The sequence below is a fragment of the Motacilla alba genome, chromosome 5 (assembly GCF_015832195.1).
Source record: "Motacilla alba alba isolate MOTALB_02 chromosome 5, Motacilla_alba_V1.0_pri, whole genome shotgun sequence".
NCBI classification, from domain to species: domain Eukaryota; kingdom Metazoa; phylum Chordata; class Aves; order Passeriformes; family Motacillidae; genus Motacilla; species Motacilla alba.
This window is the reverse complement of record NC_052020.1, coordinates 20,508,625-20,521,744: the sequence shown is the minus strand read 5'-3', so window position 1 is coordinate 20,521,744 and position 13,120 is coordinate 20,508,625. Positions and strand designations below refer to the sequence as shown.

General features: G+C 36.2%; 1 protein-coding gene across 14 annotated transcripts in view; it reads left to right on the top strand.

Moving 5' to 3' along the window:
• Nucleotides 1-13,120, top strand: part of LRRC4C (leucine rich repeat containing 4C) — a 485,253-nt gene that overhangs the window by 299,721 nt on the left and 172,412 nt on the right. For 3 of the 14 annotated variants that reach the window (XM_038137112.1, XM_038137111.1, XM_038137110.1), the window contains exon 1: nucleotides 4,813-11,958. The exons of 9 other annotated variants lie outside the window; for them this stretch is intronic. The gene's annotated coding sequence lies outside the window, so the exon portion shown is untranslated. Of the gene's footprint in view, nucleotides 1-960; nucleotides 4,523-4,812; nucleotides 11,959-13,120 lie in introns of those variants that run through there. 2 more of the 14 variants (XM_038137108.1, XM_038137107.1) reach the window with 2 other exon arrangements.

Sequence of the window (13,120 nt, the reverse complement as noted above, 5' to 3'; positions counted from 1 at the left end):
TTCCTTTCGCAAAGAAGTTGCAGACTGTGATGAGGTCTTCTGTCAGTCTCCTCCAGGCTAAGCAGACCAAATGACCTCAGCCATTCCTCATATGACTACTCCTATAGGTCCTCACCATCTGCATGGGCCTCTTTTGGAGTCTACTCTTTGTGGAGCCCTTATTTATAATTTACATATACAAATAGTAAGAGCTGCTGTATGTGCAAAACTTTTGCTTCTATAATTGCATAGTCTAGATATTCTTGGTTTTCAATATTATTTGTGTATAAGAGCTGAATTTCTCTTCTCCCTGAGAATTCTTCCTGCTTAAAAAGAATGGGAGTACTTAGGGTTTTATAATCTTGCGGGCAGCCATTATTTTGACCTAGAAATGTCTTCAAGAAACTCTCGTAGGGTCATGTATGGAGTGAGAATGATGTGGGCTAAAAGCTGTGTATGAGATCGATCTTTGCACTGTACCAGGGACATAAGGCTGTAGAAAATCTAGGCTAGTCAGGATAAGGATTTTCTTTGTGGCAGTCATACTGTATCTTATGAAATCTCTCATATTGAAAATCTTGGGATATTTATTGGTTTTCCTTAGTGTCATGGTCATGGGAGTGAATGCAAGTCTCCCATGTGTTAAGAAGACCTAATAATTAGGAGAAGAATAGGAGTAGAATAGAATATGCAGAGTATTCCAAGTGACGCCTATAATTCAGAGAAGAGTACATTAATAAAATAACCATTATCATCACACAACAAATCAAATATATTGATCATTTCTACATTTGCTCATTTTTATTATTGACATTTATTAGATAGAGCTGGTCTAGAATCTTTTATAGGTAAAATAATTTTTTTTTGGTTTTAGTGTGAGCTCTTAGTTGGATCCTATTCAAAATTTAGAAGCAACCAAATAATATATTCTATCTTTAGGTTCTATCTTCAAAGTATAGTGAGAGAACATTTTAAAATATAGCAAAGATATCTCTGTATTAAATTAGTGCTTGATTGACTTGCTATAATCTCTAACTTCAAATATCAGATTATTTAAATTTTCTAGGAATGTAAAACTTTTATACTGATGGCAACAGTTCTGTTCTAAGTATTTAACACATACCACATGTGTGAATGAATAGAAGTATAAAAATTATATATGTAATCATGAGTGTGGGAACCTGTGCTCCCATTCTGATTTACTGTGGTCATAAATTGTTAATGCTGTGTAACAGGCATGATTTCCCAGATGTTTGTATTTTTGTGGTATCAGCTATTAAACAGGGTAAGGGTTACAGTAGCTGGAAAAATAAATACTGATTTTGCTTATTATTACTGGTGAATATTTTCATTTGTGATTTTGAAATGAGAATTTTCTGGGTTGGATTTGGAATGCAAGGACATTAACTTCTGTCAATTCTTTGAAAAAACACAAACTTAATTTTGTGTGTGTATGTGAACAGAGGCTTTAAAAACTTTTCATTTTAACAATTTTACATAAATAAGAGCTTTCTCAGGACCAGCCCTCTCAATCAGGTTTAATAAGTCGAGACAGCTGATTTCGGAATGGATGAATGATTACATTTGCTATCACGCAAATAGGCTGGGCATAGGCAAAGAGATTTTCCTAATGTTTCTTTGCCTCACTGTCATTCAAATGAACAACCACAAAATTTTGTATTATTGTAGACAGTTTTGTGTTAGGTATTATACTTTTTGTGTCATAATTAATAATGATGATGATGACTTTTGAAAGTTAAAAATGTTGATTTATCTCACCAGGTCTCCTGCTTCATTAGTGTCTTCAACAGTGTCATTTAGGAGTAAATGCTTCATCAAGCAGTAGTGATTCAATCATAAAAGGCTGTAATAGCAGAAGCATTAGAACTCTCATGTTCCGAAGCCTTTCTGTTTTTTGTATCTCATGCTCTAAATGGGACCAGTTATTATCTATCTTAGCTTGTTTCAAACAAGCAAAACAATCCTTTATTTTACATACAACCTTTTATTTCTTGAGGGTACCTAAGGGCTGTTGTGGACAATGTTTATTATTTTACCTTAAATATGCACTTAGCTCTAGATCAGAACAAATTGGAATGCTTACAGGCCCAAATTGTCTGGTCTCTCAGGATGACAGTTCTTTCTAAGTTATTTGTAAGGAGAAAGCAAATGATTCAACCCGTTCTGAAATCCACATGCAAGTTATGTCAACACTGGAATCTGCAGACTAAGCATGTATTGGAAAATATTTCGGAAAATAACCTTTTGTTTTCCTCTTGTAGCTTTCAGCTCAGGACCTTCTCATATTTTCTATAGGTTAATAAGTTTGTCTTCAAAACCCTGATAGCAGTGCATGTTCTTTTTTTTTCAACATTACCCATGTTTGTATAACAGATGCATCTGAGAAATATCAAACCACTAAATTATGCATAGCTATAGTATAATTCTGAACACTCTCAAATTCTGAGTTGAGTTCACATTTGTAAATGTACATATGTGATTGTCCAGCACTTGTGATAAATGTTGAAACATGATCCAGCAGTTCTCATTTCAAGCTATTTCGTCAACTGATGAGCTTAAGCTCTCCAGCATCTCTGTTAATCACATAGGGAGCAATCTGAGTGAAGGCTTAAAATAGGCACCCACGTTCAATTGTTATGAAGGGTATAGCAGTACTGTTAAACAAGATCTTCTTCTAAGTTTATTATCAAGGAATACAGATGAAAAAGCAGCTCCTCTCTGTGTGGTTTGGATAATTCTTTTTTATTCCTCCTCCCTCTTTGTCCCTCATGCTACCCATGCAAATTAAAATAGCTCATGGCTGACTAGCCTGTTCTTTTCTGAACTCTTCCAGTTTAAATTAAAATCCTAATTTTACTGACCATCTCATGATTTATACTCACCAGTACTACAGCTACTAGGGGATCTATTTGATGGCAGTGTCTTCTGAGGCAAATCAAAACATTATTTTAAATGTTATTTTTAATATTTGAGACAGACAAATGCCTGATAATCTTCCTGATATTAGGTGAGCTGCATTTGTGTTCCAGTGACTACAGAACTATTCTGAATTTATTCCTATCTCTAATGCTTTTGTTTTTCCACCTCCACCCCTCTCTGTAGTTTTTCTGCTCACTATGTAAAACCTCTATCTTTTCTTTATTATTAGAAACAGTTCTAAAAACCTGACTGCTAGTACTTCTGGGGTGATTGGTATTTGATTCTATTTTAACACTAACCAGCTATGCTAGGGAGGTATATAGCTTAGCTGTTATCTTCTGAGAGTCTTAAAATTGGATATAGTCTAAATAAGTCTTGGCATGTACAATAAGAACAACAGCTTTCAAAAGTCTGAAATTGTTTTGTGGTGTATTTTGTTGGTTTTTTGGTTGGGATTTTTTGGTTTTTTTTCTTTTTTTCCTTCTTCCATATAAAGCAAAAGTACAGAAATATGCTAATGTTTTTTATCTGCATCATCATTTTTCTATATTGAGGCATAGATTTGGGAGTCAATCTGTTAACAGTCTGTGAATTATTGCTGTGATTATATGTCAATCCTCTTTTATTATTTTGTCATATATTTGCTCCTTATGTCTTGTCTTCAGAAGACATTTAACAGGTTACATGATCTGTAGTTTGGAAGCCTGTTGTCTAAATGAAAAAAAACACCATGACTATGTCAACTCTTTTTATTCAGACTAGGTTCAAAGAATTACTGTTTTAAGGGAGTAGGAGCATCTTGCAAAAAAAGGAGATGAGTTGTTTATGTAAGGCTTTAAAAGTCCAATAGAGAAAGTTTTCTGAGGTAGCCCAAAGGAAAAAAAAAAGAGAATTGGAAAGGAATGAGGTGTGTTTAAGGAAGGATTAAATACAGCTAAAAGTGACGATTACAAATTTTAAAACGACTTCTCAGCCTGAGAATGTGTGAATGAACTAAGTTTGACTACCATAATACTGTAGGTAGCTAAACGGCACTAGGGAATTCAAGACAAGAAGTTATACTTAAGTTAGTATTTGATTCAGTCAAATGAAAGTTTTGTGTGTTTCTAAGCTTAAAGATGCTTAGTGTTAGGAAACCTTTAAAAAAATCTATTTGTCTTAAAATAACATTTCTATCTGAAATTTTATACTGTGAACCAGCACCCATGGACTTAGAACCCAGGGTAATCTGGGGTGTTTAAACTAGTGGCATTTGTTGTTTCACCATCCAGTCTTGTGTCACCATTTTCTGTTGGGAATCTCTGTAGGTTGAAATTGAAATTGTGTCATGAAATCACCTTCACATAAATGAACTTTTAAGAGATCACAGGCAAACATTTTTGTGCTGTTTCTTGGGGACCATGTTTTCTTGGTGCACAATCCTGAGTAACCCACTCTTCAAAGTAATCTTTGTGTCTCCCAGCAGTGTGGGGGACAGACTGTTTTGTAGGATGGGAAGCTGTGCAGGTGTCTAGGAGCTCTACCTCATCTGCATCTTGACTGAAGTGGGGGATGAGGCCTGACAATGTTTTCCACTTCAATAAAGACTTTCATGAGATATCAGGTAACCTACTGTGCTTCATGTCCAAATATTTTTCATGATTTATTTAAAACTGAACCTTGAGTATATGCCTATCCATTATTTGCTTATAGCAGGCATGAATTCATGCACACACACATGTATATAATTTTAATCTCTCTATACATTCTTTCCAGGAAAAAAATGTCTTTAATTTTTAGGGGAATTACAGTTTCAGCATAATGAAAAACTGATGATTATATTTGAAGAGAAAGAAAAAATGTATTTCTAAAAAAAATTTGTGTGTCATTTTTTCATGAAGAGCAATAAACATGGCATACAGTTGGAATTCAAATTTTTAAAATGATTGCTGCCTATTCAATAGAAATTTCCCAATTTCCCTGAGGTTAAGGATCTACGTAACTAAAATACTATGGAAACTTTTATTGTCCTTCTTCTTCTTCCTTTCCATCTTGGTCTTTTTTTTTCTCCTTTTCTGCTTTTAGATTTTTTTTCCTTCTTTTTCCTTCTTATTACATTTTCCTTTTTTTCCCCCATTTCTCTTTTAAGGCTTGAATTTTACCTTTTTAGTAGCAATGGCAGATCTGTGCAGTGGAAATTATGTGGACTCTTAATCATAGAATCACAGAATGTGCTGGGTTGGAAGGGACAATTCCAAGTTATCAACTTTTCAGAGTCATTGCAGGCACATTGTGAATTAATTCACAGCAAAATTTATAGGACTTTAGACTTTACCCATCTACATATGAACAGGTCCACTGAGTTGCTATTGGGTGTGAATAAAATAACATCCTATTGTATATCAGTGATATAGCTTTTTCATACAGTTATGCAATTTTAGATCCTGTTCTTACTGCCTAAAAAAGAAATGAAGCCTGAAAATTGTGAAAAATTTATTCTCATTTCAAGGCTGTTCTTTCATCTAACTTATTATACTGCCATCAACTTCAAATCATGCAAAAGCTGCCCTTTTCATACTGAAGTATGATGAATAGGTATTTAATGAAGGCTTATCCAAAAAATTGTACAAGAATGCAGTAATATCAGCAGAACATTAGTGTGCCAATATCTAGTGCATACACCAGCGCAGTAGCTGCCCTTTATGCACATAATTAGTGTAGCCTTTCAGCATATGGACTGACTTTGTTGGGGAAGTGCAGCCACATTCTTTACACGATATATTCAATAACGTGTTTGTTATGTGCAAGGGACACACACCCCAGTTTTCAGAGCTGGAGTAGATGTGATGTTTGGTTGTATCTGATCAGCACTGTTCTGAGATGACATATGGCACACGTTCAGCATCACAGCTGCTGTGCTGTGCTTAATTTGACAATGAGAAAGAGCTTCACAGTAATGGTAACTGTTTGCCAGAATGATAGAATACATGGAAACCATGGACAATAAGTCTTTATATTGACATCCTAACCTTTAATATTCATAGCTCTGTCTATGGTGTCTCATCAGCAAACAGATCTGATTTTTAGTAATAGCGTTACAGTGCTATTATTTGTTCAGTTTTAGTTGGGATGTCCAGCTAACGGCAAGTTTAAATAACATAATGTTCTGCTTATAAGATATTTCTAGCACGTGAGAAATTACTTTTCCCTCTTCTAGTGTCTGGAAGAGCTGAGCTGGAACAGTTTTAGTTGTGCATCTTCCTGTCCTTATCTTTCAAGAAATGCTTAACATAAAGCTTTTAGCTCCTTATGCATTTAGTACATTTTGTCTTCTAGTATTATATTATAATGTAAATAAGACAAGGTTGTTTGGGAAGAGGGTATTACAAATTTCAAATTACTTATTTTCCTCAGTCTTATAAGCATTAATTAATATTCACCCATCTGTCTAGATGCACTTCCTGCCTCTCTTCTTATGCAAATAAGACTACCAGTTTAGTGTGCAGGCTGTCAGGCCATTAAGGGGCGCTTTGTGCTAATGCATTACAAAAAGTGAATCTTCTTCTTTCTTCTAGTTAAGAGGCTGGCTTTGAGAAAGCATACCTCCAAGTATGAAAACATAAATAAAATCTAATGCCAGACAAAATCTAATCATCAGAACTATGTGTTTTAACAGCTTATGAGAAGTGTGCAAGGGAAGAGTGAGGTGTGTTCCTGAAGGAGCCTTCATCATGAAATAAGTCAAGGAACTGACTAAAAGGCTATCTATGCAGAATGTTGATGAAGTCAACACAGGATAAAGAACAATGTCTTAAGGCATTTGGCAGCCTAATAACACACAAAATCAATCACATGAATCTTTTAGGTTGGAAAAGACCTCTAAAATCAACAAGTCCAACCGCTGACATATCTCTCCATTGTTAACTAGACAATAGCACTAAGTGCCATATCCATTCATTTCTTGAATACCTCCAAGGATGGTGACTCCACCATCTCCCTGGGCAGCCCACTCCAGTGTTTAACAACTTCTTCTGTGAAGAAATTCCTCCTAATGTCCAACATAAGACTCCTCTGGTGCAATGTGAAGCTATGATGTCTCTCCTGTTATTAGTTGCCTGAGAAAAGAGACCAATCCCTACCTGGTTACAGCCTCCTTTCAGAGACTTATAGAGAATGATAAGGTCTCCCCTGAGCCTCCTTTTCTCCAGACTAATCAACCCCAGCTCCCTCAGCTGCTCTTCATGAGACTTGTGCTCCAAACTCTTCCCCAGCTCATTTGCTCTTCTCTGGACACACTCCAGCACCTCAGTATGAGGGGCCTCCAGCACTGGACTGTGAGGCACCTCATGAGGGGCCTGAAACTGAACCCAAGATTTGAGGTAGATCATCACCAGTGCCAAGTACAGCCTGGTTCTGCTGGTCACAATATTCTTGCTACAAGCCAGGATTCCACTGGCTTTCTTGTTCACCTGGGCACACACTGGCTTACATTCAGCACCCCCAAGTCCTTTTGTGATGGGCATCTCTTCAGTCACTCTTCTGCAAGCCTGTAGTGGTGCCTGGGGTAGTTGTGACTGAAGTGCAGAACCCAACACTATCTTGTTGAACCTTATACCTTGGTCTTGGCCCATTATTTATCCAGCTTTTCCACATCCCTCTACAAAATCTTCCTACCTCCAGCAAATGAATGCTCCCACTCAGCTTAGTGTTATTCCCAGATACTTGTGTCTTCCTAAGGTTGAATATTTCATGATTCTGTAATCTTAAATCCTTGCTGAAAATTATGAGATTTTCTGTTTTGAAGGTGGACAGGGGAGAGTAAGGTGATGGTTGAAACTTGATCATTGGTAGTCTGCATGTGTTTTAGTCAATCTTAATCCAACCCTTATTTGTCACCTGCCCTAAATTTTTTAGTATCTTCATCTATTGCAATTGTTAAAATATTTGTTATACTGTGATCTAGAAAAATATTATTAACGCTGTTGCACAAATGGGGAAATTAGACACAGGCTGAATGCTAGATCCACTAAGAGACATTCTTGACTCTTGGACAATCTATGAAATGAGGCATCTGAACAGTAGAGTTTATATATTAGCACTATCTGAAAAGCATCCATAGTTATAACAGTAAGTAGGAGAGGGAAACTTTAAAAGCCCTCCAGTATGAGAACAGTATGTATTGCATATAAGTTGCTCCTTTTAAAACTGAAGAGGGCTGTCTGTTTTCTTTGTTTTTCAAGTGCTCATTTCTGATCATGACTATTCTGAAAAGTGAATCATAATGGAATGAACTTTTTAGCTTCTCTCATTTCCTGGTAGAAATATGCCTTGGAGCTTGAGGATTTATCTCTCTCTAAAATTATTCTATTTCACATGTTCTCATTAAGCCTATTAAGTCTAATGCTTATCTGAATTCTATTAATCTCATTTTGTGTGCTATCTTAGCACAGCTGAAACTATATATTGAGGGTGCTTCATTTTAAACTTAAAAAAAAAAAAATTCTACTTTTGGCTCAAATTGAATATTGCCCTCTTATTTGAGTGATAAAGATAAGAATCTCTAGGGAAGTTCTCCCAGTGAGGGGAGAACTACTTTGGAGTATCTCTTTTGCATTCTCCACATAACTGTCTAATCACCACAGATTGTTGGGTAATCTCCAAATCATGAGCAGGTGGCCAAGATCACCCATGTTAGGGCCTTGAGTGTACTAATATCTCTAATGGCCCAGAGCAGCCTCAGCTGTGACCTCCATCCCTATCTCTGTAAACCAAAGAGCTCTGTATTGGCTCAGTCTGGAGTCTTCAGCCTCTGTCTGAGCTGCGCTGGCAGCGTTGGTTGCTGGCTGGCTCAGCCATTTGTGTGCCCAGACACAGATCCTGTTCTGGGTCCTAACCCATGGACTGGCATCGTACCTTGACCTGTCCTGTGCCTCTGAACCTGCTTACTGTGCTCTGGATAATATCTCACCCTGATTACCGGTAATTGCTTCTGACCCACAGATTTTTTTCCTGGTTTGATCTGGGACCTGCCCTATGGCTATGCATCTCCCTGCTGATTTGCACTCTTGGTTGAACTTGACCATTATCTCTGCTTCCTCTCTGATGGTGCTCTGCCTTGATAACCTTTTTATCTCATTTGGCGTCTGTGTCCTTGACACTTAGGAGCAGCTAACCCTTGTTAGATGATCATCCTGCATTCAGATCTGTGATGAGAAATGATAGGAGAATTACAGTCTATGAAAGCTGCCTCATCATGCTTTGTGACATGATAGTCAAATGCAGACTGAGAAAGCACAGAGTTTAAAATACAGGTATATTTTGGAACCTTTTTTAAAATATTTTGAAACCATTCTTTATATTTGAGTGGTGTCATCTCTACCACATCAGACATAATACGTAACCAGAAAGGAAAAGTTCCGTTCTGAAAGTAGCCACAGAAATAAGTGGGGCTGAATTAAGTCACTTAGAATTTGATTGAAAACAAATCTGGTCTTGGAAGACATTCTAATTTTGAGAACTGGGCTGCAAATTGGCAGCTGACTTGTAAGTAGTCTTCGAAAATACCCATAAATAGTGGCATGTCTTGTGGAAGCAAATTTTTGTGTAGTACTTTTTGTGACCACTGGGTCACAATCAGTAGGCAAATTGCAGTTACTGGAGAAAAGGACAAGTATGGACTAAAGTCAGATCACTGATTGCTGTCATGCTCCCTGCTGCTATGTTCAATCTGTTCTCTGTGTGTTAAGTCTGACTGCCTTAAGGAATGCTCTACTGTGGAGATAATTTTGGCATACCACACCAGACATGAGACCAGACAGTACGAAAGATCATTTCCACAAATTGTTGGTCTTGCACAAGTGTATCCAAGCCAACTAGGCAATTGTTTTATTCACGTTTGGAGAATGTCACCGGGAGTAAGTTTCTGGATCTAGTGTTGGAAAGAATCCTGTCATCCTCATTACTATTTATAAGATCTGTATTAGCTAGTGCCAAATCCTGCTCTGGAATGTGGATAGAGAAATGGAAACCTGGTGGGTAATAGAAATGCTAAAACTTGGCTTACCTGTCCTTCTGGTAGAATGATTATGAATTTGGGGGAAAGAATTCTTGAAAGTGTAGTCATTTGCTGGGATTTTCTTGCTCTTGTCAGAGTGGATCTTATGACAAAGCCCTTGAGTATTCTGCAGCCAGGACTTGCTCTCCCTTTCTACTCAAAGTGCATAATACAACTATTGACTGAGTAGAGATCTCTTTGCACTTGGTACAAGGTTTCTAACACATAATCTAGGAGAGCCTTTACAAATAAAGGGTACTGCTCTTGCTAATGACTGTTGTAGTTGTTGACCTTCAAAATCACCGTCAATGACAAACTATCTTGTTCTAGAAAAACAGACTTTGTTTGATAATATATATGTCATATATATTCATGGGCACAGTATATGTGGTAAGTTATATGTTAAAGATAGAATCTTCCTAAATCAGACAAGATCTAAAAATTTCTCAGTTGTCCACTGGTTGTCCTGGCTGGCACACAACTGCTGTATCCATTTGGTCAGACAAGGACACCTCAAAGCTATTTATAGTGTTTTAATATTCTAAATTTTTGCTGTATGATTTTTTTTTTTTTTTTTTTTTGCAAAAGGGGTAAGACTTACTGGTGAAATTATCACTGAGTATCCTTTCTAACTTGGTACAATTAAGATAGTTGTATTTTATGTTAAGTTTGGAATAATAGATTGAAGGTTTTCCATCACCAAAAGCTAGGGTACGATGTGTCCTGAAGTTGAAATACTGTAGAAGAGGCAGCAATGGTGTTTTTCAGACTGCATGTTGTGTCAGTTCAGTATGGCTTGGATTTTAAAATGCCTTTAGAAGGAGAATGTTTCTGATTCTTTCCTTTTTTCTTTCAAATAATTAGTCTTAAAATGCTTCTGAAGTTCCTCTGATACAGCCAATACCTAAGTAAGACAGTGTCAAAATGGTCAATGATGAAATCAGCAAAATACTTTGTTGGAAATTGAAGACTAAGTAGTATAGATACTGATTTTCATTAGATAGTTACATATTTCAATAACTAAATACATCTGAAAGTAGTCTGTGAATGCATGTGTGTTCATCGCATAAGCATTGCTTTCCTCATCAGAATGGTATCATGCCTATGGTGCATTTGAGAGAGCAGGTATTTTAAACATCATATAATATAACATATTAGCTGGAAGTTGACTGCATGGTTTGGATAAAAAATTTCTAAAGCTCAAGGGCAAAATTTTCTCAGTTTAATACACTTCTCTTTATTACATATTTTTAGTAGCTGAAATGTTCCCTTAGAAAATATCATAAGAAGACAAATGCAAATATTGAGATTAGAAAATGAGTTGTAAAATGATGCAGCACATTTTGGGTCTTTCTTCTCTAGTTTCTGAGCTGTAAACCTCTTATCTTCATGGTTTATAGCTCATGCATCTATGCCTGTTTTTCACAGATTAAAAAAAAGAGAAAAAGCGAGCTTCAGCTTTTCATTGTTTATTATGTTAAAAATGAAACCTCTACAAGTGTCAGATGAAAAAAGTAATGGATTTTCCGTTAGCACAAAAAATTACTTCATGTATGTAGATTAAAAAAAGAGTCCTTACCAAAATATTTTTGGTAACATTGAAATTTCTTTTAAATTGAGTTGCCAGAACAAAGGATAAGTCTAGACTAGGCTTTTGAAATCTATTTGAAACACAAGAAAATTTTATGAAGCTGAGATTATTCACTGGTTAGCTGGAAAGCTTATTGTATACAGAAATGCCTCTAAAACAAGTTTTGACTTGTAAACAAGCATTTTTACTCCAAAGTACTTATATTAAAAGAAAAATTATGTATTTTAACATAGGATTTAGACCTACCTGACAGCTGCACCAAAGGAAGTTTTCTTTGCTCCACAGGTAAAGAAGTTTTGTATTGCTAGTAGAGAGCTACCAGGCACTTCTTGTTTCCCTCATTGGCCTTTATGTAAGAATACTCTGAGAGTATGTACAAGAAAAGGAGACCATGATCCATCCTTTCCCATATGAGGTAAACACCTTCATGCTTTTTGGCCTTCCTTCTGAAGCTATTTTATTTACTCCACTTCTTCTTTGATGTTCTTTTTAGTGAGTCTAGGAATCATGTGTCAGATTTGGATAGCATTCATGTTAATCTGTTTGTTCAAAAAGCAATTAGATAATTTGATGATGAAATCATGTGCCTATTCTAGAATGCTCTTTGAATACATATTGAAATGTCAGATACTTGGATCAACCAAGGAGAAAACACTGAATGAACTATTTCACATGTGTGTTATAGGCATGTAATACATTGTGATACATTATAGATGTGGAAGAAGGAATTGGTGGTAATCTAGTGCTTTTTGTTAGCATTTAGGACTTTTCATTGAAGGAAAAAAATATTATTATTGCGTGTGTATATTTATTTTATAATTCACAAAAAAGACTTTTGTGTGTGTACTTGGGAAGTCTAGAGCTGAATGAGATTTTCTTCCAGTGAAGTAACTGAAACTCTTTTTGAGATAATATAGTTTACCCATACCATATTTACCCTCCAAAGATGAGCTTGAAGACTGATTTTATCAGTCCAACTGAACCTCTGAATCCAAAGGACCTCTTACTTAGCACTTGAGGAAATACTGAAGGCACTTTTATATTTACAGCTTTTGACAATGCAGTAAGCTTCACAGGCCTTTCTTCCTAAATTAAATAAAATCTGTAGTGCAAACTATGCAAATGTGTTTTGTCATTCTCCCCCCAGAGCTGCCTCTTAGCATTTTATCTCAGTGAACATGATTAAGTTAGAGTAGTGGTTTTCCTACAAGCACCTGTTGTACATCTAAAATAAAAAGTAAAAAAAAAAAAAAAGAAGGATGATGGGAAATAAACTTACATGGCATGGCCTTGCGCCATGTCTCTTTTCTCATCAGGGAATTACATTAGCACTGCCAAATGTGAAATCACTGTAAGATATCCACCATTAAAAGAGTGTTTCTGATGATTTCATGTGTGAGGTTTCTGTGCCATAGACTGAGATTTCTTTTTCCAGTTAGATAAAAAAGTTAAGATTGTCAGCACTTGAATTGGCTATGCTAGTAATCCATGTAGCTCAGACAGAACTTTTTCCAGATGAAACCTAGGCCTGTGGGGTAGGAAGTTCAGAAAATATCTTTCTTTGACTTCATCATGCT